Here is a 24486-nt window from a genome sequence, read left to right as displayed (position 1 = left end):
GGGGAATTAATATAATAAGCAATAATTTTATGACAGATTTCTCTCTAAAAGCAAAAAAAAAAAAAGCGAAATCTAAAAAAAAGCCACTCTGTAAATGAAGAGTTATATTTAGTTAGTTTTATTTCGGCTGCCAGAGATTCTGCTCTTCGCTCTCTTGCAGAGTTGCATAGACCGAAGAATTCAAAGCACATAACACGGAATATGAATGTCTTCACCCGCTGATCTCTGTGGTTGCTCCGGCCAGCCACTGTGTCACTATAGGGATCCTGCAGAGCGTTACTGACATAGTGTAACCAGAGTGCACAATGGGAACACTGGAAGCGTTGAATGATTTAGATTTTTTAGCCAGTGTTACTATGCAGAAGATCAGTCATTTGCAGTGGGACTGGTAAGGTTTATTACTTGGTATTATACTTTTTTTTTTTTTGTGACACTTTAATAACAAGATAATTAGTAAATTATTGGAAAGGGGTTCTTGGAGAATGTAAAGCTATGAAAAAAGAATGATGTGCATGCATGTCTCTCCATGCTTACCTCCAAAAGTCACAGAGAGTGTAAGGCATTCTGTCACTGTGTTACATTAGCATGCCATAGCTGAGAGTGGACCTTGGGCTGATCAATGGTGCAAATCAACTATATTCAATTTTAAAGTGCACCTGTTGCAAGACTATGAACATTAAATGATTTACATATTGTTAACAAGCAATAGCAGAACACTATCCTTGACCTCCATAGCTACAGGCACTGTGGAGCAATTCATTTTAACCTCCTCCTGCCAGTATAACCCATATACAATATGTCACAGCACGCTGGTTGGGCCTTAACACCAGGATGTCACATAGATGCATCCATGGGACTCCACTGTTTTGCGCTGAGAGCATGCCCATTGGGCGCTCCCAGCACTGTGATCAAGCTCTTGACACTGTTTAAGATCTGGAGCCAGTGGGATGGACTTCCAGTGTCAACCAGTCATAGTGAATATATGATTAGGAATTCCACCTCCAGACATTAAAATTTAGCTAAACGACTAGCGGGAAGTGGCAACAAGATATTAAATAACCTCACAAGGACTCTAAAGCCTAGTACACATGAGCCAAATGTTGGGCGGCATGAGCTGGTTCAAAAGAAACCATGTTTATGGCAGCTGGTCCGACAGAGGCCGACCCTTTGGCTGGCTTCTGTCAAAGGGTTATGACCGTAAAAGGTCTGCCGACTGCCTCCTGATCAGAGCTCTCATCCCGGGTTATTCTGGCGGGGGGCCTGTCCTTTTGTCAGAACATAGAAGTAGAGCAGGGGAGATCAATGTACTAATGTCAGATTGTTAGTACAGCGGCTCTGACCTGAGCTGTCAATTGTTTCGTTCAAACCAAAAAACCAACTAGTACAAGGCTTTAGCCTGCATTCACATTTAGCGTTTTGTGATGTGTACAGTATATTCAAATTCTTTGCACATTTTTATGCCACACGAATAGTGCAGTTTATTCCTTTTTTTTTTTTGTAGCTGTGTTTGGGGTGCCATTAACAATGAATGGCAATGCAAATGTGAGACATATTTTGTAAACGCATGCAAAATTGTGCAATTTTGCATATGTTCTCAAAATGCTAAAATGTGAATGCAGCCTAAAGTTGAGTTTTAGTCAATTTCTAACTGAGAAACGCAGTGGCGGCTAGTGCATTGGGGGAGCAGGGGCGCCGCCCCCCCTTCCATGTGTCCGGCCCCCTAATCTACATGCGGGGCACTAAATGCATGGACTTCAATGGGGCTTTTTTTTTTAGCCATGTGATTAGAGCCAGAGGCTCTCATAGGCTAAAAAAAGGGTGGGCTCGGGGCACAGATCGCCGCGCCCCGAGCCCACCCAGTTGTGTGACAGTAGCGAATGAAAATTTTCTATTGTCACACGGATCCTCCTCCTGGCCAATTAGGAAGCTGGTTCTGAGACTCATTTCCCAATTGGCCGAAAGGAGAAGCCATGCCATTGGGCATGGAGGAGGAGGGATGAGACACAGAAGACGGGGAAGAAGCCGCCGTCGACGCTGCCGCCACCGCCATTGCTGTCGCCTGCTGCTGCATATTGGTGAGTTTGCCGGGGAGGGTGGGGGTCCTGGTCCCCTGGTCCTGGTCCCCTTGTCCTGGTCCTGTACTGTACCATCATGCTGTGGGTCCTGTACTGTACTGTCATGCGGCCCATGGATCACCAGCCGCCACTGGAAAAACGTCTTCTGTTTGTTTATATTAAAGGGTCTTGCAGGTTGTCAATAGGAAAAAACAAAGATTTCCCTTTCTGTTTTAAAAATTGAAGGCTTATTGCTTTGCTTCACAATGCTTAAAGGGGCAGAGGTAAATGAGGGCTAGTTTGAGAGTGCTCTTTACTGTTTTTTCAGAATATGTAAATACTTGTGTGCATAGTCTGGGCACAGGTTCACTTTAAATGTTAAAATATTTGGAAGAATGAGCTGGGAATATCTGTTTCAAACTGTTATATAATGGGCATCTAATTTACATGAAATGTCCTCGACTTCGAACAGTAATCCCTTTTTATTCTCTGGTACAATAATTTAAATGTAAATGACATATTTCAATTGCTGTTCAATGAGGATTAGTATATTCCCTCCAGAAACTTGTCCAGGCAGTTAAGCACATTTCATACATTTTATGTATATTGATTTTCATGATAATGGTCTGGTAAAATTACAGAACATTTTACTTTAGTGTACTTTACTGCTGACCCATCCATGGCCATATTACAAAGGGTGGGAATCAAAAGCAGCTTCTTATGACCCATTCAAACAATGAGATATCTTATTGATGGAAAACAACACTTGGTGAAGTTGTTTAATGTAAACTATGCTCATAAAATATGGGTGCTTGTGCTGTTCTTTTAACCTTGTTGCCAACCTCACCAAATGTGTGATGAATTGTTGTTTAGGCTGCTCGAAAAGGTGTCAGGGTTCTTCAGCAAAAATAATTTGTAGTGGGCTTATTAGCTAGAATTCTGTTATTAAAGTGTACTTTTGGGCCAGGGGGCAAGTACAAACCAGAGACCCATGGTGCAGCAATTCAACCCCCCTCCCACTCCCCCTGTTCCTGATCTCCGCCTAACCGCCATTCCAGGCTGAAGCTCCGCTCCAGGTATTCTCTACTCTCCGGCCGAATTTGGGTTCCCGACCTGGCCAGTGGGGGGCGGTTCGAAGGAGCTGGGACAGCTCGGTCGTGGATAGCTAGGGGCTAGAGGAGGAGAGTCTCCAGTGGGGAATGAAAGCAGCCTCAGCTCAGACACAGTTTACACCATCCATGTTGGGGGAGGAGGCCTGCGCTCTGTCCTTGTCTTCATCCTGCACTCAGTAGGTCAGCAGTGGGGACTTCTTACTTCTCTTCTCCAGGAATCCTTTAGGCATGTCTATGGCAGGAGTGGTGAAGCCTTTTTATGGGGCATCAGAGCGGCCCAAGGGGCAATTGTCCCCCTGGCCCAGTCCTCCCCTGCGTATAGCCTTCTGAAAATTATTATATGCCAGAGAGGAGGTAGAGAAATTAAAAACTGCTCTCCCCCCTTTTTAGAATGTATATGTAGCCTGGTCGCACGGCTAGTATTGTTCAGACTGTTTTTTGTTATTAACGTTCTGCAAAGACAGTAACCTTTGAATTATGGGAGATGTAGTTCCGGGAGGAGCCAGGACCATAGACTGCTATGCGAAAGGACTCTTCTCCCAGGGAGCAATGTGACTCACGGAGCCTGCTGGGAGTGTCTTTATAAAGGGAGGCGGGATCAACTTTCGCTCTCTTGCCTCGAGGACAGCGTGCTGTGGAGAAGGGGAAGAGCTGCTGCGGATCGCAGAGGAGTAGGCTGGAGGCCTAGTAGTGGACACCGGAGCTGAGACGAGCGGTGTGTGTGGAAGAGGCTCGGTAGTGGGACTGAGCGGAAGGATGCCTGACAGGCCGAGGGAGAATCGCTGAGCAGAGCGGGGCTTGGTTGCAGTGCGGAGCGGAGCTCCCAGTATTGGGTGAGAGACATCCAGCATCTAAATCTGCATTTATCACATCTCTAAACTGAAACAGGGCAGAACTGTCAAACTATTTGAGTAGCAGGCCATATTGAGTTCTAAAATCTCCACTGGCAGTTATACACAGTGAGTGGTGAGCGAACAAGGTCTTAAGCCCTTTTACAGTACCAGGTTGTTTGTCTATTGGAAAGCATTGAGATCTGTTTCGCGCTCATCCTTGTGGATTACAATTACTAACTACCTTGGGGATTACAGTTATTGATCACCTTTACTTGGATTAGTAGACAGAAAAGTTACCGTGCAAAATAGGCCCTTACCCCTGTTGAAGATTCATAACAAATTTTGGGACAGAAAAAAGACGGGGCTTTGCGGGCCTGTGGGAGTGGAAGGATCAGAAAGTAGAACCAGTAGTAAAATCAAAAATACATTTTATTGGTTTATCAAAATAAAAAACAAGCATGGATAACCATGCATGTATAATAACAAACAAGTACAACATACAATGGTTAAAATATAGTGTCACTGTAATTATAGAAACATATCCCACAAGGGGTTAGAAGCGGAAAAAACAAAGCCTGTGTAGGTGGAAGATAGGTCTCAAGCTGGATTCGGTCACGGTAGGTCCCCAGCAAGCCGACGCGGCAGGTGGTAATACGTACGGTGACACAGAGGGCTTGGATAGCCCAGGACCTTGGGTCCATTTAATTGAAATATACACCTGTATAGGTCCTATTTCCCTGCCTGGAGTACCTTTCAGTTTGAGGAGAGGTCAACCCTGCTGCCATTTAGGACAAGTAGATTGGGGATACATTCCCTACAAACTGCATAGAGGTCTTTAAAACCTGGCTCAAACGAGTGCAATATTGACACTAAATTGATTGTACCTGAGGGTTGTTGCATATATGGATAAATAATCCAGGAAGAGGACAATTATCTGCTAAGGGGCAATTACACCCCAAGAGGCCGAGATTGGAGCTATTTATAGCAGCCCTGACCTTGATGATACAGCTGCAATCCAACACATCGGATGTAATACAAAAGTGTTTTATTTGATACTTATATAAATTTTGTATGGTGAATACGGAGATATTATCTTCCGAACAATCTATGTACCGCCACAGCCTTGCCGCCTAACACAAGTCACTGTTAAAAAGGAAACATCGGTCTGTTATGGTCTCTCAGGCCCTGAGGAAGCCTTAAGCGAAACGCGTCGGCTTGCTGGGGACCTACCGTGACCGAATCCAGCTTGAGACCTATCTTCCACCTACACAGGCTTTGTTTTTTCCGCTTCTAACCCCTTGTGGGATATGTTTCTATAATTACAGTGACACTATATTTTAACCATTGTATGTTGTACTTGTTTGTTATTATACATGCATGGTTATCCATGCTTGTTTTTTATTTTGATAAACCAATAAAATGTATTTTTGATTTTACTACTGGTTCTACTTTCTGATCCTTCCACTCCCACAGGCCCGCAAAGCCCCGTCTTTTTTCTGTCCCAAAATTTGTTATGACTTTACTTGGATTACAATTACTTTCCTTGGATTGCCTCAGGATTTCTTGCAGGTGAAGACTAGTGAGGCCTCACTCTCCAGGAGACTCTTGCAATCTAGTGTAAAGGAGGCCCCCATTAGTAAACAGAGTGCACTCTGATATTTAGTTAGTATTGTTATACTGTTTATTTTACAGATATTCTCTAAGTACCGTTAACCTTAATTTGTGGTCACTCTCCATCTACTTAAAAATTCAGTGTGTTTATATTGTTTCAGAATACAATCCTCTAGCGTATATATATATATATATATATATATATATATATATATATATATATATATATATATATATATATATATATACATTATATATGTGTGGTTTGTATTCCAGATTCTGAGTGCTGAACCCTACTCAAGTTATTGGTTGGGGATTCAGGATCTACATTACTATTGACATTCTTGTATTACCATTGATTCTGTTTGTACATTTTCCAACTTCAAATCAAAGAGCAGTAAATTTGATCTTTTGTTGCAATCCTTATGGTCTTGATCATTCAACATGACCGAACTAATAGTGTCAGTTGGGTTGGAGCAGGTTCAGGGCAACTTAAGTGAAGAGGATATACCTGCATTAAGCCACTCCCCTGGGAGCAGGGCTACATATACAATATACATATAATCATATTTTGGGAGGATGTGAAAGGTGGTAAAGGAAATTTGGCTGTACATCTCCTATGGATCACAGGAGCGCAGTTCGTTCTGCACTCCTGTGACCCGTTTTCAGCAGAGAGCGGTCTGAAGTCCGCTCTCTGCTGATGTCACAGATGTCAGTCCAGGCACCGCGTCATCATGACCATGGAGTCAGGTTCCGCCAGGTGCCTGGACCGACACCCAGCTCAGCCTCTGCATGGGCCGCCCGTCTGCAGTACACTGTGGTTAAGTTACACAATTGTGTCAGTGGTATCCTGCTGGGTGATACTAAAGTCATACTAAACTGAGAAGTGGTAATTGCCATAATTCGAAGAAAATTCACCCCTTAACTACACAGAGAGATTAAGGGATGAATAGAGAGGGATTTTGGTAGTGGCTGCCATAAAGAAGCATAACAACTCATATAAAAGGTTTGTCTTTTATTAGTGTAGCAAGATTTCCAGGCCTATGGCCTGATGTGGGTCTACCATTAGTACCGGTAATCTCTCCAGCCCATGTAAGCTGTGACCCTGGGTGTGACAACTGAAGCAGCGACAACTCCGGCATCTTTGTTTGTGTTTTTTTTTATTGGAATAAAGGGGATGGGAGAAGGGAATGAGTGAGATACTCCTTGAGGCTTAAACTAATTACAATTGGGACTTTACTTCTGAAATGCCCGTTGGCGCTTCCTTGACGCCAGCCGGCGCTCACTGACACTGAAAACACTCTGTAGAACAGAAGAAGTGCTGAATCCTCGACTTATAGTCCAGAAGATCCAAGACTGAGAACTGTAGAACTCCCGACACTGTTGTACTAAGAAAGTCACTGAATACTTTCCCCTGCCTGGCACAGCTTGAGGTTGCATATAGTAGAAATCTGTATAGCTGTCACTTTAACTGTCACGCTCTGTGCAATTCAGGGCCCAGACTGCAGGTGCCCCCTTTAACCTTGAACTCTTCAGGGTCCACTGGCTATGTACCCCCTTACAGCTAGCTGACACTGGATCCCAGAACCTCTTCCGGAGTGGTCCCCTCTAACTTCAGGCAGACCCCCAGGGACAATCCACAGTACTCACGACCTGTGTTGGCTTTCCTGGGACTGGACTGTTACCCTGAGCAGGTACCTCCGTTTACAGATGCTCCTAGTGCTTCCCGAGGGCCCCAAGCACTCCACCAGACACCGTAAGCACTTCAGACTCCACGAACCGCCGCAGCTTGGTTAGGGTCTTGGCATCTCCTACCCACCCTGGACCAACGACAAGGCCCCAGGTTCCTGTGGGTGAACCTCTCTTTCCCCAGAGAGTGCAGCACGAACAAGCTCTTACACAAGCTCTTATAAGAGCTTAGTGATTCTCTAAGGGAGTATGGAAGACCATAGCAATCCCTGCAGCAGATTCCCCCAATAACGAGACAAAGCTCCGAGATGAGGGTAAAACAGGAACAACATTTATTGGAAGAACAGAGCACTCTTTTATACAGAAATTGGAACATCCTTTCCCCCAATAATCGCTTTCCCATTGGTCAATTGTAAAGTACTTGCAGTTCTCACCAAGGTCCTCTCCAGTATATGCAAATGAGGGCTTGAAAATGAGTCAACAGGGATTGGTCAGATAGCTTTGACCAATGCAAGGAGACAGAAGCCCCAGGGGGCAATCAATGCACACAACAGTCAGACACAGAACAATGGTTCCCTAACGAGCCCTCAATACACATTACTCTGAGTGTCAATAGACCGCCCGTCTCCTCAGAACTTCCTGTAATGCCCATATTAGGAGTTGGCTTCCTGTTCCTTACAGTTTACAGGAATACGTTTTAGCTTCCAGGAGAGGCAAGGCTCCATTAGCCACATGTTTAAAGAAACACAAAAAGACACAAAAATGCATAACTCCCAGTCTACTGAACAGAACCCCTACATTCAACCCATCCCCAGATAGCCTGGATCTGAGCGCTCAACATATCCAAACAGCGCTCAGATGCCACAAACACAGTCAAATCGCCATGGGGTTTATATTTAGCCTGGGCTGATGAGAGGGTCCATAGTCCCATTGCAGGAGGCGAGCAACCAGGCTTCTCCAACGCCCAGTGGCGAGATTGGTCTCGTCACATGGACCGCTCTCTTTCTTCACAGGCTCTCGGCACACCGCATCCCCTCAGCTCAACTCAGCACTCTCTAGACACTTGGGCGACACCCTGAGACATCCACCTTCCTCAGACAGGAGGAGAGACGGCCACACTCTCCCTCCTGGGACTCTGTTCCCACCAAGGACACCGTGCCACGCACTTCCCCCCAAACTTACACCCACTCCCAGAATCCTTTGCAGCCTAATCTGCCTTCTGGGGTAGTTACAAGCTGGGATGTTTCCCCTGATTGGTCTTCCTACTCTGCCCTATGAGAAGCCTCTCACAGGAGCCAGTGGGACTACTTCTCCCCTCAGCAGGCACATTTGGAAGTCCTGACACCCTATCTAAACAAATCACAGCCCTGCTGTTAGGCAGACAAGGGCCACTATACATTTACCTAACACCTACCTGTAGGGTGCTACCCCAGTATCAAAAATGATAAAAAAAAACATCAATAGACTACGGTATGGAGTACAACATGTGATATAATATATCTCACAGAACAATTATCATATCAAGTGTGGGTCAATCCCACACTTGATGTGATAATTGTTCTGTGACATATATTATATCACATGTTGTACTCCATACCGTAGTCTGTTGATGTTTTTTTTATCATTTTTGATACTAATAAAAGACAAACCTTTTATATGAGTTGTTATGCTTCTTTATGCCAGCCACTACCAAAATCCCTCTCTATTCATCCCTTAATCTCTCTGTGTAGTTAAGGGGTGAATTTTCTTCCCATTATTTGCTTGCACATAGGAGGGATAGTGCCTGGGCATACTGTATGTAATAGATTTGAATCTCACTCCTCCCTCCCTTATTTTCTAATTGCCATAATTAATTCACATAAATCACATACAGTATCTCACAAAAGTGAGTACACCCCTAACATTTTTGTAAATATTTTATTATATCTTTTCATGTGACAACACTGAAGAAATGACACTTTGCTAAAATGTAAAGTAGTGAGTGTGCAGCTTGTATAACAGTGTAAATTTGCTGTCCCCTCAAAAAAACTCAACACACAGCCATTAATGTCTAAACCACTGGCAACAAAAGTAAATACACCCCTAAATGACCAAATTGGGCCCAAAGTATCAATATTTTGTGTGGCCACCATTGTTTTCCAGCACTGCCTTAACCCTCTTGGGCATGGAGTTCACCAGAGCTTCGCAGGTTGCCATTGGAGTTCTCTCCCGCTCCTCCATGACAACATCAAGGAGCTGGTGGATGTTATAGACCTTGCGTTCCTCCACCTTCTGTTTGAGGATGCCCCACAGATGCTCAATAGGGTTAAGGTCTGAAGACATGCTTGGCCAGTCCATCACTTTTACCCTCAGCTTCTTTAGCAAGGCAGTGGTCGTCTGAAGGTGTGTTTGGGGTTGTTATCATGTTGGAATACTGCCCTGCGGCCCAGTGTCCAAAGGGAGGGGATCATGCTCTGCTTCAGTATGTCACAGTACATGTTGGAATTCATGGGTCCCAAAAATGAACTGTAGCTCCCCAGTGCCGGCAGCACTCATGCAGCCCCAGACCATGACAATCCCACCACAATGCTTGACTTTAGGATAGACACACTTGTCTTTGTACTCCTCACCTGGTTGCCGCCACACACGCTTAACACCATCTGAACCAAATAAGTTTATCTTGGTCTCATCAGACATGGTTTCAGTAATCCATGTTCTTAGTCTGCTTGTCTTCGGCAAACTGTTTGCAGGCTTTCTTGTGCATCATCTTTAGAAGAGGCTCCCTTCTGGGATGACAGCCATGCAGAGAAATTTGATGCAGTGTGCGGCATATGGTCTGAGCACTGACAGGCTGACCCCCCACCCCTTTAACCTCTGCAACAATGATGGCAGCACTCATACATCTATTTCCCAAAGACAACCTCTGGATATGACTATGAGCATGTGCACTCAACTTCTTTGGTCGACCATGGTGAGGCCTGTTTTGAGTGGAACCTGTCCTGGTAACCGCTGTATGGTCTTGGCCAAGTGCTGCAGCTCAACTTTAGGGTCTTGGCAAGCTTCTTATAGGCCATCTTTATGTAGAGCAACAATTCTTTTTTTTTTTCAGATCCTCAGAGAGTTTTTTGCCATGAGGTGCCATGTTGAACTTCCAGTAACCAATATGAGAGAGTGAGAGCGATAACACCAAATTTAATGCACCTGCTCCCCATTCACACCTGAGACCTTGTAACACTATTACACCGGGGAGGGAAAAGGGCTAATTGGGCCCAATTTGAAACAGGACGTATTGGATCCACTCTGTAAATTGAGTACACCTCCATCCCAATAATTTGTACAAAACAGGAAAAGAGAGCCCGGTGAGACTTTAAATGAGGAGGACTCAATATGTCATTAAAATGCAATGCGTCTGGTTTATTAACAAAACCATAATGTGTAGAATAGTAACCATATAAATACATATCCAAGTAAAACATCATTACATGAGCATAATAATGCAAATTATCAGTAAAACATGACATGGTAACAACAGTATGCACGTAAATACATTTTGAACATTGAACTCGATGCATTTCATGGGTCACATTGCCCAATCATCAGGAGTATGTGTATAAAAGCATATCTGAAAATATAATAAATGTTGTTAGTCGACATGCAGAGTGAATGACAGATGGGGCATGGATACTCAATAAATGTAAGACCCAAGTGGGGAGAGACCATACTCACATACAAAGTCATGTCATCTTGCTTAAAAACAGCGCTGCCATGCGGTGGCAGACAATATGTCCGAAAGGTAGCTGAAGGAGGAGGAGCCCAAAGAGATGCTACACCGGATCAGGGATGAGGATGTGCCTTAATATGTGAAGAGTGTTTGAGTATCTCCAATGTAACCAGTCTCTGAAACAAAGTTGGATATATATATGTATACGTGTAAATAAGTATGCAATTCTATCATCCCAGATGATAGCTAGCAAGTAACAAGTATCAACATATATTCCGCATGTAGAGACATGGATATGGATCAAAAGATGGAAACCTATTCAGGAGTGTAGACAGGCAGGAAGAATACAAATGAAGTAACCAGGTACTAAAGAGGGGGGGGGGAGAGGGGAAGGGTTGTGTTTGGACATAGACCTCCATGGGAAGCAGTAAAAGGGGTGTGGGTAGGAACAGTGCTGGATATGAACCAGAAACCAAGGTGTGAGAGACAAGAAACAGGTGAAATAAAGAAAGACATGAATGGAAACAGTGAATAGGTATCTATACGACAAAGCTGTGTACCCACAATGTGTTGACTGAAAAATCATGTCTGGTATCCACCCTGTGTTGTGAAATGTGGCCACCTATCCTGTCTATATACCTCTCCTTTTATATCTGGTGGAGCACAGTGGGTCCTGCCCCTAAGAATGCAAATAAAGTCAACAGGTGCTTGAGGGGAAGGTGTATGAACATAAACCTCCATAGAAGCAGTAAAAAGGGTGTGGGTAGGAACAGTGGTGGATATAAACCAGGAACCAAGGTGTGAGAGAAGAAACAGGTGAAATAAAGAAAGACACATATGAAAGCAGTGAAGAGGTATAAATGCAACATGGCTGTGTGCCCACCATAAAGCAACTGGGAAATCATGTCCAGTATCCACCCTGTGTTGTGAAATGTGCCCACTTGTCCTGTCTACATCCTCTACTTGTATATCTGGGGAAACACAATTTGGATATTTTCACTTAGGGGTGTACTCTCTTTTGTTGCCAGCGGTTATACCATTAATGGCTGTGTTGAGTTATTTTGAGGGAACAGAAAATGTACACTGTTATACAAGCTGTACACTCACTACTTTACATTGTAGCAAAGTGTCATTTCTTCAGTGTTGTCACTTGAAAAGATATAATAAAATATTTACAAAAATGTTAGGGGTGCACTCACTTTTGTGAGATACTGTATATCATGCCCCTGTATTTTTATTTTTTTTTAATCCTTAGAGTACTTTATTCCTGCAGCAATGTTGTGTTCATATTCTTTTCCTGTTCTTTGGTATCTGCAGGGAAAGATCTTTGGGTGGGTCTTCTGTTACTGCAGTTTGAATCTGTGTCTGCACAGCCCTGATTGGTGCCATGCTGGTCACACGATTAAGAAAAAAACTGTCTCAGAAGAGCAATTCAAATAAAAGAATAAACATCAAAAACAGTTTTACAGCTCCCTATAAATCATGTTTGAACATCAAATGTGTATTTTTGTGCGTTAATATGGTGTAGGCAGGGTCGGAGAGCACCCAGGGCTCTTTTTTACTGTGTCATTTACCACTGTGTGCGCAACCATATGTGTGACTCTATAGTCACATGGCTGCACAGATAAGAACAAAGAAGGAAATGAAGAGCAGAGGGAACTGAAACTGGAATATGCTCAGTAGATGACAACTGCTGGTATGCTGCTAGATCAACTTGTGTACAAATAGCCTGCCCATAAAGGGATTGAAATTTGGCTGGTCCCTGCTGAACTGGCCAAATTTTGATCCCTGTATGGTCGGCTTTACTCCTACCTAAAGATGGGGTGTATTCTCCCTGTCCTTTGGTACTATATACTTGGCAATTGTCTAAAGGTCCAGCTGTGATTTCAGGAGATAAAATTGAATAAACTTGGAGATTTTTAAAGCAAGCTTGATAAATCATGTCTTCAAACAGCAGGGAGAGATCGTAAATAATACTGAACAGTTATTGCGTAAAGAGGGCTTGAGATACCATCAAATCACTTACATAAGAAAGTTATGATTGTGCACATTGGACCAACCAGACCACCTTGATGATAACGAATGGAAGAAACTAGGATAAGAATAGGAGACTTAGGGGACATAGGGGAAGCCTCAGAGAGAGACCTTCAATTGTTGAATCCCCTGGGATTGGTAATTTTTGTTATGTTTGTTGACTAGTAATCTATCAAGTTCATGATGGTTTAAATCTATTGTCTTTGGTTCTATAGGTATTTTTCCTCAATGGTGCAAAGGCTTTATTATTTGATAGTATTGGGTATTGTTGCTATTAACTTTTGTCAGTGATTTATATGCCTCTAAGGATTGTTTCTGTCTTATTTGTGTAATAGTTTCCTACCCATAACTAGACTGTTCATGTGTGATCTTTGTACAATAAACAATTTTTCACCTACAGTTTGTGATTTGTGTTTTTTGACCTTCCCTGTTTAAACCGTGGGAAGTGGGTGTTGATTTATATTAATATGGATTTTATATATTAATGTTAATTTTATTATTTTATTTAAAGGTATTCTATTAGGTTCAGGTCAGGACTCTGTGCAGGCCAGTCATGTTTCTCTACCCCAAACTTGCTCATCCATGTCTTTATGGACCTTGCTTTGGGCACTGGTCCAATTCATTTGGTGGAGGGGGAATTATGGTGTGGGGATGTTCTTCAGGGATTGGGCTTGGCCCCTTAGTTCCAGTGAAGGGAACTCTTAGGGTGTCAGCATACTAAGACATTTTGGACAATTTCATGCTCCCAACTTTGTGGGAACAGTTGGGGATGGCCCCTTCCTGTTTCAACATGACTGAGCACCAGTGTACAAAGCAAGGTGTGTTAGAACATGGATGAGTGAGTCCTGACCTAAACCCGATAGAACACCTTTGGGATGAATTAGAGTAGAGACTGTTAGCCAGGCCTTCTCGTCCAATATAAGTGCCTGACCACACAAATGCACTTCTGGAGAATGGTCAAATATTCCCATACACACTCCTAAACCCTGAAGCTGTTATAGCTGCAAACGGTGGGCCAACTCAATATTGAAACCTATGGACTAAGACTGGGATTCCATTAAAGTTCATTTGCGTGTAAAGGCAGGCGCCCCAATACTTTTGACAATATAGTGTATATCAGTGTTCATATGACTGAATAAGTCCACAAATATACAAATACACAAACAATACCCACAAACAATATCTATGCTCCTCCACCACATGAAACTTGCAATAAATTAGTGTGCCACACCAACATATATTGCATTCTAGCCTCTCACCTCACTGTTACGACCCCTGTTTTACTAGTAGGTCACAACACAGATATTGTTTGTAGATATTGTTTGTGGATTTGTATATTTATGGACTTATTCACTCATAGACACTGATTGAGCACTGATTCATGTGTAGCACTGCCCCTGCAGGAATTGCTGAGTATTGTCAGTATTAGGGGCTCCCCTGGTCACCAGCACACATTTACTTGAACAAGTCTCTGAATCTCTCCTTGTTCCCAATGGCTCAATACATGAATGAACAGTCTAGGGGTGTTGTTGGTTCTGATGTTTATTGATAATTTGGGATGGGAGAAGAGAATAGTGGGATACTCCAATTGAACTATTCACATTGTTTGAGGACTTCTCTCTTCAGAGTTCTGTTGGAAAATATGGAACAGCCAGGCTGTTAATCCACACTGCCACTAGGGTAGATGGGGTTAAGTCTCTTGTTCTCTTTGCTCTTTAACAAGATGACTTGATGGATGATAATCTATCTTCAGGACACTCTCACTAGCATCCTCCTCCTGCTGACACCCGTCCACTGACCATCCTAGGAGCAGGAGTGGCCCCCCTCAGGTGAGGCCCCTTGACACGAGTTTCTGTACTCATTGTACTGCAGAGACAGATCCTCCAGTGTCTCCCCTCTCAGTCAGCTTCCCTGGACCTCTGGGTTCAGCTTCTCACTGCTACTCTTCCTGCCCTCAGGACGAGCCCCTGAGGCCACATGGCACCTCTACAGAGGAAGAGGGAGCCACCCCTCTCTCCGGGACTCCGATCCCCAATGAAAGACCTCGAGCACATGTGCTCCTGGCCTTTATACAGTATCCTAACATGCACCAAGGCGACTTTCCCTCTGCCAATCATCAGGACTGTATCAAAGCCCATGCACCCATTGGTCAGGGTTCCTCCAACTGTCCAACATGCCTCCCTATTGGACCAGTGTGAAACACTCTCTTGACAGAATGAGTTGCACTCTGAGCACAATGAGCTGACCTCACTAACCGATCCTGCACTCTGGTAGGCAGAGACCAATATAGATTTATCTGTAGCCCCTCTGGTAAGCAGACAGAGCTCAAAAACGATACTTTCTGACTAGCACCTAGGAGGGTGCTACACAAGTATTTTGTATTTTTGTATTCACTTAGAATCATATACTGTGATAGATGTTAGTGGATATTGCGCTACACTATTTATGACATTTATGTAAATTATAGCTATCTTGCCACAACTGGATCATTTGAGATCACACTTGCAATGCTTAGATTGGGGAGGCAGAGCAGACATTGCATTTCTGGCAAAATCAACAGGTATTTTTTTGTTGCTGAAAATATTTTTGGACTGAAGTTAAATGAATGCAAGCCCACCATTTTGTTCTGCTGCCTAACCCCTCTAAATATACTATTCATTTACTAACTTTTGAGGAAAGTTGGTAATAGCTCAAAAATTAAACATTTCCCTTACCCACATGTGACAATGCCCTGGCCTAGCGGTAGGTTGGTCAGCCACTGACCACAATAAGAACTGTTCGGCTACAATATATTACAGGTTGGTTAGCCCTAAATGTTTATTTGGGCTTACATTTTTTTTGGATGAAAAAAACATTTTATAGCATACACAATTGCTATACAAGTTATATTGTACCCGAATGTTATTCACAATTACTTTTCCTTTCCAGTCTGCAACGCTGTGATTTTCTGTAAAGTTCATTGCAATATGGCAACCTAGAGGCGTTCTGTACACCCCCAGAAATATAATTTCCTGCTTTTGTGATTGTTTCACTTATTTTCCAAGAAATCTAAAATAAAATACAAGTCAGAGTGTTGTTATAATTTCTTGTCAAGGTGGTATAGAGTACCAGACAAATTGTCTCGATTGTTCCGAATCTCTGTTGGAGAGGGTGTGGACAGAAAGGTACTTTCCGGCATCTATGGTGGAAATTCCCTTTTCTTCATCCTTTTTGGATTATTGGTTACTAATTTCATTATTAAGGTGACAAACCATCAGATTGCTGGTGATCCTTTACCCATCCTATTCCACGACACAGCGAAGTCGGTGGGGTCTTACAAACGCTCTCTGATGCCTCACGTTCTCAATGCTGGTAAATGCCTCATCCCCATTCATTGGAAGTCCCAATTGGCTCCAACATTTAAGGAGTGGCTGCTGAGATTGCAAGACATCATGGAGGCGGAGGAGTGGAGACATCAGTGCGCCAATGCTTATCCTAAATTCTTTAAATGCTGGGCCTTATCGATAGATTTTCAATCCTCTGACTTGTATAAACAATTAATACTACTAAATTATAATTAATTCAGTTTTTTTGGATTTACGCTTTTTTTTTTTTGAGGCTTACTGACCAGGACATGTCCCGATAACATGTTTTCTATACATTATGTCGACATATTTTTCTTTCCTTTACTCCTTTGTTACCCCCCTTCTCTTCCCCCTCCCACATCCCCCTTTGGCTTGTGCATAGACTCATCATGGGATCCTAATTCCGTTCAAGATGTTAGTCCCATGGTGCTCCTTTTACGTTTTATGTCCTATGTGGAACCTTTGAACATCACACCATGGTTGTATAATTTGTGAAAATGTGTGAGTTTGTACTACTTTCTCACTGTTTTATAATTGAAAAAAAAAATACAAGTCGGATTTTAGGCATCCTGTGCAACAAAGAATTTATTTTTGGTGAAATGCTCCTAAAGGGTTCTTCACTTCGAAAGGGATTCACTTCTAAAGGGATTTTCAGACCTTATATTTCTTCATTGGTAGACTGCAAATGCGTCAGCTGACTAACCATGAAAAAGCCCCCCCCCATTCAGATTTACTCTGCAGAAAACAAAAGCTTTTTCTTCAGAACAGAAACAGGTAGGAATATGTAACAACGTTTGCTGCAATCCCTGCAATTGATTGTACAGAGGGGAATATTTTTTCTGGGGTTACTCTTTGAAGAATAGGGCAAACTGTAACCTACTCTGCTAGCAGTACAGTTCTAGAATTATGGACCCAGAGTGGGTGAACTGTAAGTGGTACGGTATTCCAACAAATATGCTCACATAGTAGTTAAGGGACAGCAATAATAAAAACAAATTAATTTTGAAAAATAGTAATAACAACAGGGTGCAGCCTTGTCATCCTAGACCACAGTCTATGTTGTCTAAAATATAAAACGAACCGCACACAGGAGATGAAAGAATTACAATATACAAAAATGCAGATTATAATACAAAATATTCACAGATAGATAAGAAAATTGGAATGATCTGCCAGTAAAAGCTGACGCGGTAAACCAAATTTTGCATCCGCTGTGTCAGTAACATATGACAACTACACATATTGTACACAAAATATTGTAATTCTCCTGTATGTTTTATTTGTTTATCTCCAAAATCTATAAATGGACTGTGAGAAATCACACATAATGATCTGTGTAATGTCAGCATCCTGCTGTGTAAGTATTGGAAAGTGACAATTTTAAAAACGAGAGCACAATTTATGAGCTGTACGATAAATTATATGTTGAATATGTGATGAGTAGCATCTGTCGGGAAAGATTTAATCTCTCGCCAGTGTTCGCAGCCTACTGTTTTTCTGCATATTTACTTAGATACAAAACCCCGATGCCTAGATGGAATTCATAATTTATTGCTGCTCTCAGCATCTTCTTATACCTCCACCGAGGCTCTGCTCACCTCCAGGCTCCACTGTGCTTTAGCCTGATAAAAAAAAAATGACAGTGTTTCATTTTAATTATTATGATAGACACATGCATTTTTCTGAACACGTTGCTATTAAATACATTTTAAAGGCTAAGTCCATACAGACGTGATAGACACTAGGTCAGTGATGGTGAACCTTGGCACCCCAGATGTTTTGGAACTACATTTCCCATGATGCTCATGCACTCTACAGTGTAATAAAGCATCATGGGAAATGTAGTTCGAAAACATCTGGGATGCCAAGGTTTGCCATCACTGCACTAGGTGGACGCTAATGAACAAACTGATGTTGCTGTTGTCTGAGAGGTGGGTAGTTTGGTGGACACAAACACTTGCTGGGCAAATTACAAGTCCTCTGCGAATGCCATCTGTGTCCGATCTGCAGAGAGCTGTTCAGTTACCTGTAAACTCGGCAAACTGTCAAAACACATATTTAGGAGAAACAGAATCTTGAGATTCACCTGGACAGATAATTTTTGGCTACTTCACCTTTTTTGTTGGAATTTGGAAATCAGTTTGATCATCTCTATTGAAGAACTTACAAAATACAACTCTGCAACTTTCCAAGTCTGCCAACACATTCACTGGGCTGACAGTGACGAAACACCATAGAGAATAGTGGGAGATCACCTGCCATTGCCCCAAGGTGCAGACGGGGACTCCAGTTATACTGTGGCTGCTGGGGGGCCATGCAGTTGAAAGTATGTACACAGAGTAAACATACGGTGTATGAAGTTGGGGGACTGAGCCATGTGTACTTAAAGCGTTTGTTACCCCAACACTTCATATTCCTGATATGTGCCTGCTGTACCATGTACTTGTGTGAGAAAGTATCCTGTTCTCTTTGTATTTCTTCCTTTATTTGATAATCCCTGATGTTCCTGCCAGTCCCTCAGCTTTTCTATTCAAAACTGACCACACCAAGCAGAATAGGACAACGTGGTCAGTTCTCTAAATATGCTGAGAACTCAATCTGCTCTCGTCCAATGATCAGTCGTGCCCTGATACGCCCCTGCTGCACAGTCATTTACTGGGAAGCTCAGTGTTCTGCTGGTTCTCCTCCCCCAGCTCGTATGCAGCTGAGAACAGAGGGAATGTGATCACTTATAAAAAGGGAAAAAATGTATTTATAAGGTGTTTTTTTTTTTTTTAAAATCTATACACAAATGTTTTGCCTTTCATTTCTATTTTATCCACTTAAGGACTGCCCCATGCACATTTACTGTGGCAGGGAGGCTCTTAAGCGAAAATCACATACCTGTACGTGATCCTCAGAGTCGGCTTTGGGATGCACTCACACACCCCCGAAGCCACACTCCCGCTGTGATTGGACACAGCAGGAGCCAATCAGTGGGTCCGGGGGATGGAAAGGACGTCGGGACCCACCGATCATTTGTAAGAGAGACAGAAAGGCAGTCTGCCTTTGTAAACAAAGCAGACGGCCATTCTGTCACAGAGGGAGATAGAGATCTTGTGTTCCTGCTAATCAGAAACACAGATGTCTCTCTTCCTCCAGTCAGTCCATCCCCCACACAGTAAGAAAGCACAACCGGGGAACATAGTTATCCCTTTGATTGCCCTGGATGTTAACACCTTTCCTGCCAATGTAATTTATACAGTGACAGTGCATTTTTTTTTAGAACTGATCACTGTATTGGTGTCACTGGTCCCCAAAAAGTGTCACTTAGTGTCAGATTTGTCTGCCACAATGTCACAATCCTGCTAAAAATTGCTGATTGCCACCATTACTAGTAAAAACAATTAAAAAAATTAAAAAGTCCATAAATCTATATTCTATACCATAGTTTGTAGATGTTATAACTTTTACGCAAACCAATCAATAAACGCTTTTTGAGATTTTTTTTTTTTACAAAAAATATGTAGCAGAATACAACTTAGCCTAAATCAATAAAGAAATTAAATTTTTTACATTTTTTTTTTGGAAGTGTATTTTAGCGGAAAGTAAAAAATATTGGCTTTTTTTTTTTTTCAAAATTGTCGGTTTTTTTGTTTAAAGCGCAAAAAATAAAAACAGCAGAGGTGATCAAATACTTCCAAAAGAAAGCTCTATTTTTGGGGAAAAAAATTACATCAATTGTATTTTGGTACAGTGTCGCACTTGTCAGTTAAAGCAACGCAGTGCTGAATCTCAAAAAATGGCCTGGTCATTAAGGGGGTAAACCTTCTGGGGCTGAAGTTGTTAAACTGAATGGGTTATTTTTTACAAGGTGACCATTTACAATCACTTTAAAGCTGAACTCTAGGCAAATATAAGTGTCAAAAACTCACGTAGATCTGCAATCTCCAATATATCACTAAATGCATTTTTTAACCACTTGCCGACCGCCGCACGACTATCTACGTCGGCAGTCACCCCCTCACAGGCAAAGTGACGTAGGTCTACGACGCTAGCCTGTGAGGGTCTAGGGAGCGAGCGCTCGCTGCCGGAGGCGCGCTCCCGCTCCCGCGTGGTCACGGACCCCCCCGCGCATGTGACCGGCGGACCCGATGTCCGCCGGTCACTCTGCGATCGTTGATCACTGTTCATACATCTCAAGCCACAGCCAATCACAGTTAGAATCACGCCCCTAGGGACACACGTAGCCCCTCCCTCTCAAAAAAGTTAACCCCTTCACTGCCAGTGTATTTTTACAGTAACAGTGCATATGTATAGCACTGATTACTGTAGAAATGTCACTGGTAACCCCAAAAGTGTCAAAAATGTCAGTCAAGGGTCCGATCTGTCCGCCGCAATGTCGCAGTACCGCAAAAAAATCGCAGATCGCTGCCATTACGCGTTAAAAAAAAACAACAAAAATGACAAAAATCTTTCCCTTAGTTAGTAAAAGCGATAACTTTTGCACAAACCAGTCAAAATACGCTTTTTGCGATTTTTTTTTTTACCAAACATAGGTAGCATCAAACAAATTGGCCGAAAATGTTAAAAAATTTTGATTTTTACATTTTTTTTGGGGGGAATTTCATATAAAAAAATGTGAAAAATATTGCTATTTTTGCAAAATTTACGCTCTCTTTTTTTGTTTATAGCGCATGATCAAAAAATCGCACAGGTGATCAAATACCACCAAAAGAAAGCTATGTTTGTGGGGAAAAAAGAGGACGCCAAATTCGTTTAGATACAGCGTCGCACGACCGCGCAATTGTCCATTAAAGTCACGCAGTGCCGAATCGCAAAATACCCCCTGGTCAGGAAGGGGGTAAAATCTTCCGGGGCTTAAATGGTTAATGTTAGCATTGTAAATCGCTTCACAGGAGGGCTCTGGAGTGTGAGAGAAAGAAGCAGAAACAGAAGGAGCCAGTCAGTTCATGTGCTGACATGAAGCATGCTGATTGGGAAAAGAAAACAGAGCGATAGAGAGATGAGCTTATTACTGTGCTGCTTCTTATTTCACTGTCCAGTCACAAACAAGGGCAGGTCCAGGATCACAAGGGCTTGTAAGTAGGAATAAATAATGCTGGGCATTAAACAGTAGACATCTAGTGGCAGAATAAATAATGCTGGGCATTAAACAGTAGACATCTAGTGGCAGAAAAAAGGCACTGCAGAGGAAATCTCTGGACTGAAACAAAATATTGCATAAACATCTTCTTTTGATCTTTTTTTTTTTCCATAAGAAAGGTTAATAAATATTTTATCAGCAGTACATTTTCTGTTGCAAATGCAGCTTTATGCAATGAAATATCTCCAAAGAACTTTCTGGACAGTATGGTCACCTGCCAACTTGGCAGGTGACTAAGTGCAGTACAGAATATGTTTTTGCAGTCTTTTTAAGTGTAAGCAAGCAATGACTTTCCTAAGCCCAGTCTCTTCGAAGAACTAACACTGGTTGAGGAAACATGGAAGAAATAGGGAGGGTCTAACCAGGACTGAACTAATTAGCTATAAACAGAGAGGCAGGACAAGGGGAGATACCAAATCACATAAGTAAACAAGTTGCAGTGGATTTAACTCAATGGTGTCCGTATACAGTAGAAATATAGTATCCTGATACAGTTCAAAACTTTATAAACAAGGAAAAGGTAGGATAGAGGGAAAGAAATGAATGAAGGAATCCTTCCTGCTGGGTCATTGTATTCTTCCGCTGTCAGAATACAATGATCAGTGCTGCAGCTGATTGGCTGCAGTGCTGATGGGAATTTTTTTCCCAACATTTCCGTTTGAGAAGAGTTGATCACTAGGTCGACTCCTCTTGAATGAGAATGGCCATAGATTAATCAAAACGGGTCAAATTTCAATCCATTCATGACCAGCTTAGGTCCTTCTGTAAAATTGTGGTGGGAAAAGATGGGGTTAATGGCTAGTACATTGCTAAGCCAGTGTTTGGACAAATAATTGGTGTATTGGGTACAGTGCATGGATTTCCTTTGTTTTGTCAGTTTTATTGTTAAAATGTCCCTAAATGACTGAGACTGGGTGGTCATTTATTTCTTATTGAGAATCCTGTACATTCATAAGAATAAAAGGTTAATGCATTTCTATGCCTTTTTGTTTTCAGAGTGCATAATGCTTTTATAATTTTAGGATTAAAACATTATTTCTTGTCCTTGTATATAATGGTTTTCTTAGAAAAGGCATTTCTTGATAAAATTGAATTCATTATCCCTAATCCCCTCTGGAGAAGAAGCTTCTGATATTGCAATGTGAAGACAAAAGTGCTTTCAGCCTAAGTACTTTGAGGGTAGTAATTTGGGAATGTGACGCCACTTTAGAGTATCCATGATCCATTCTACTTCATTGTGATGCTGTATAATGGCTTCATTTGACAAACAAAAATTGGTAAATTTAGATGAAAAATATTTACAAAAAATGGCAAAAGAAACCATGATGGCTAATCCCAAATAGATTTAAGGCTCGGTTTCCAATACCGTGGCTACGAAGTCGTGCTACTTCTAGTGCGACTTCGTAGCTAAAGTTGTTTGCGGCTTTCAGTGAGACTTGTCCCTCATTATAGAGGGAAGTCGCACTGAAGCCGGCTCAAAAGTAGTGCACGATCTACTTTTGAAGTCGCCGCAACTCAAGTCGCGGCAGTGGAAACGGGCCGAATTGAAATCAATGGCCTTTGACTTGCTGTGCGACTTGACATGTGTCAAGTCGCACAGCAAGTCGCACTAGTGGAAACCGGCACTAAGTGTTATACCATAGAAATAAGAAACCTGAATGATTAAAAAAGTTTAAGTATTAACCACTTGCCGACCGCCGCCCGATTATATACGGCGGCGGTCAGCCCTTCCAGGCAAAGTAACGTACTGGGAGCGAATAGGAGGCGAGCGTGCGCCGCCGGGGGTAACCGAAGAAGCCGGCGCGTGTGACCGGCGGACCCGATGTCCGCCGGTCACTCGCGATCGTCGGGTAGAGAGGGAGAAAGGCAGGCGGCTAATGTAAACAAAGCCGCCTGTCACTCTCCCCTGTGTAAAAGCACAGATCACTCGGTCCTGCTATGTAGGACCGTTGATCTGTGCTGTTACACACACAGCCACATCCAATGACAGTAAGAACGCCCCTAGGGACACACTTAACCCCTCCCTCTCCAATAAAGTTAATGCCTTCTCTCCCAGTGTCATTTTTACAGTAACAGTGCATATGTATAGCACTGATTACTGGTACCCCCAAAAGTGTCAAAAATGTCAGTCAAGGGTCCGATCTGTCCGCCGCAATGTCGCAGTCCCGCAAAAAAAATCGCAGATCGCCGCCATTACTCGTAAAAAAAAAAACAATAAAAATGACAAAAATCTTTCCCTTAGTTAGCAAACGCAATAACTTTTGCGCAAACCAATCAAAATACGCTTTTTGCAATTTTTTTTACCAAACATATGTAGCAGAAAACAAAAATTGGCCTAAAATGTAAAAAAATTGTGATTTTTAAATTTTTTTGGGGGGGGAATTTCATATAAAAAATGTGAAAAATATTGTTATTTTTGCAAAATTGTCGCTCTTTTTTTGTTTATAGCGCATGATCAAAAAATCGCACAGGTGATCAAATACCACCAAAAGAAAGTTCTGTTTGTGGGAAAAAAAGGACGTCAAATTCATTTGGGTACAGCGCCGCACGACTGCGCAATTGTCCGTTAAAGTCACGCAGTGCCGAATCGCAAAATACCCCCTGGTCAGGAAGGGGGTAAAATCTTCCGGGGCTTAAGTGGTTAAAACAGAAGCACATTGTTCCTGCTATATATTATGACACCAATGCAGCTTTAATATGACAAAGGTATATGTTATTTTTATTTCTGTTTTACCAAATTTTAAAATAAAAAAAACAAAAAAAAAACAAAACTAAACAAAAAGACAAGGCAAGACAGTGTATAGTATAACAGAAACAGCCAATACAGTTGTGGTCCACACTTATAGATGTGGAAGATCAGCTGATAATCGCAAATTGAGGTAACAAGATAATAATAAGAAGTATCTATGGCCAGCTAACCTCAACGGTACTTGACTGCTCAAGTTTGGTATACAAGAACCCGG

The sequence above is a fragment of the Pelophylax lessonae genome (assembly GCF_965119305.1).
Source record: "Pelophylax lessonae genome assembly, chromosome: 8".
Lineage (NCBI taxonomy): Eukaryota > Metazoa > Chordata > Amphibia > Anura > Ranidae > Pelophylax > Pelophylax lessonae.
This window is presented reverse-complemented; position numbering follows the sequence as displayed.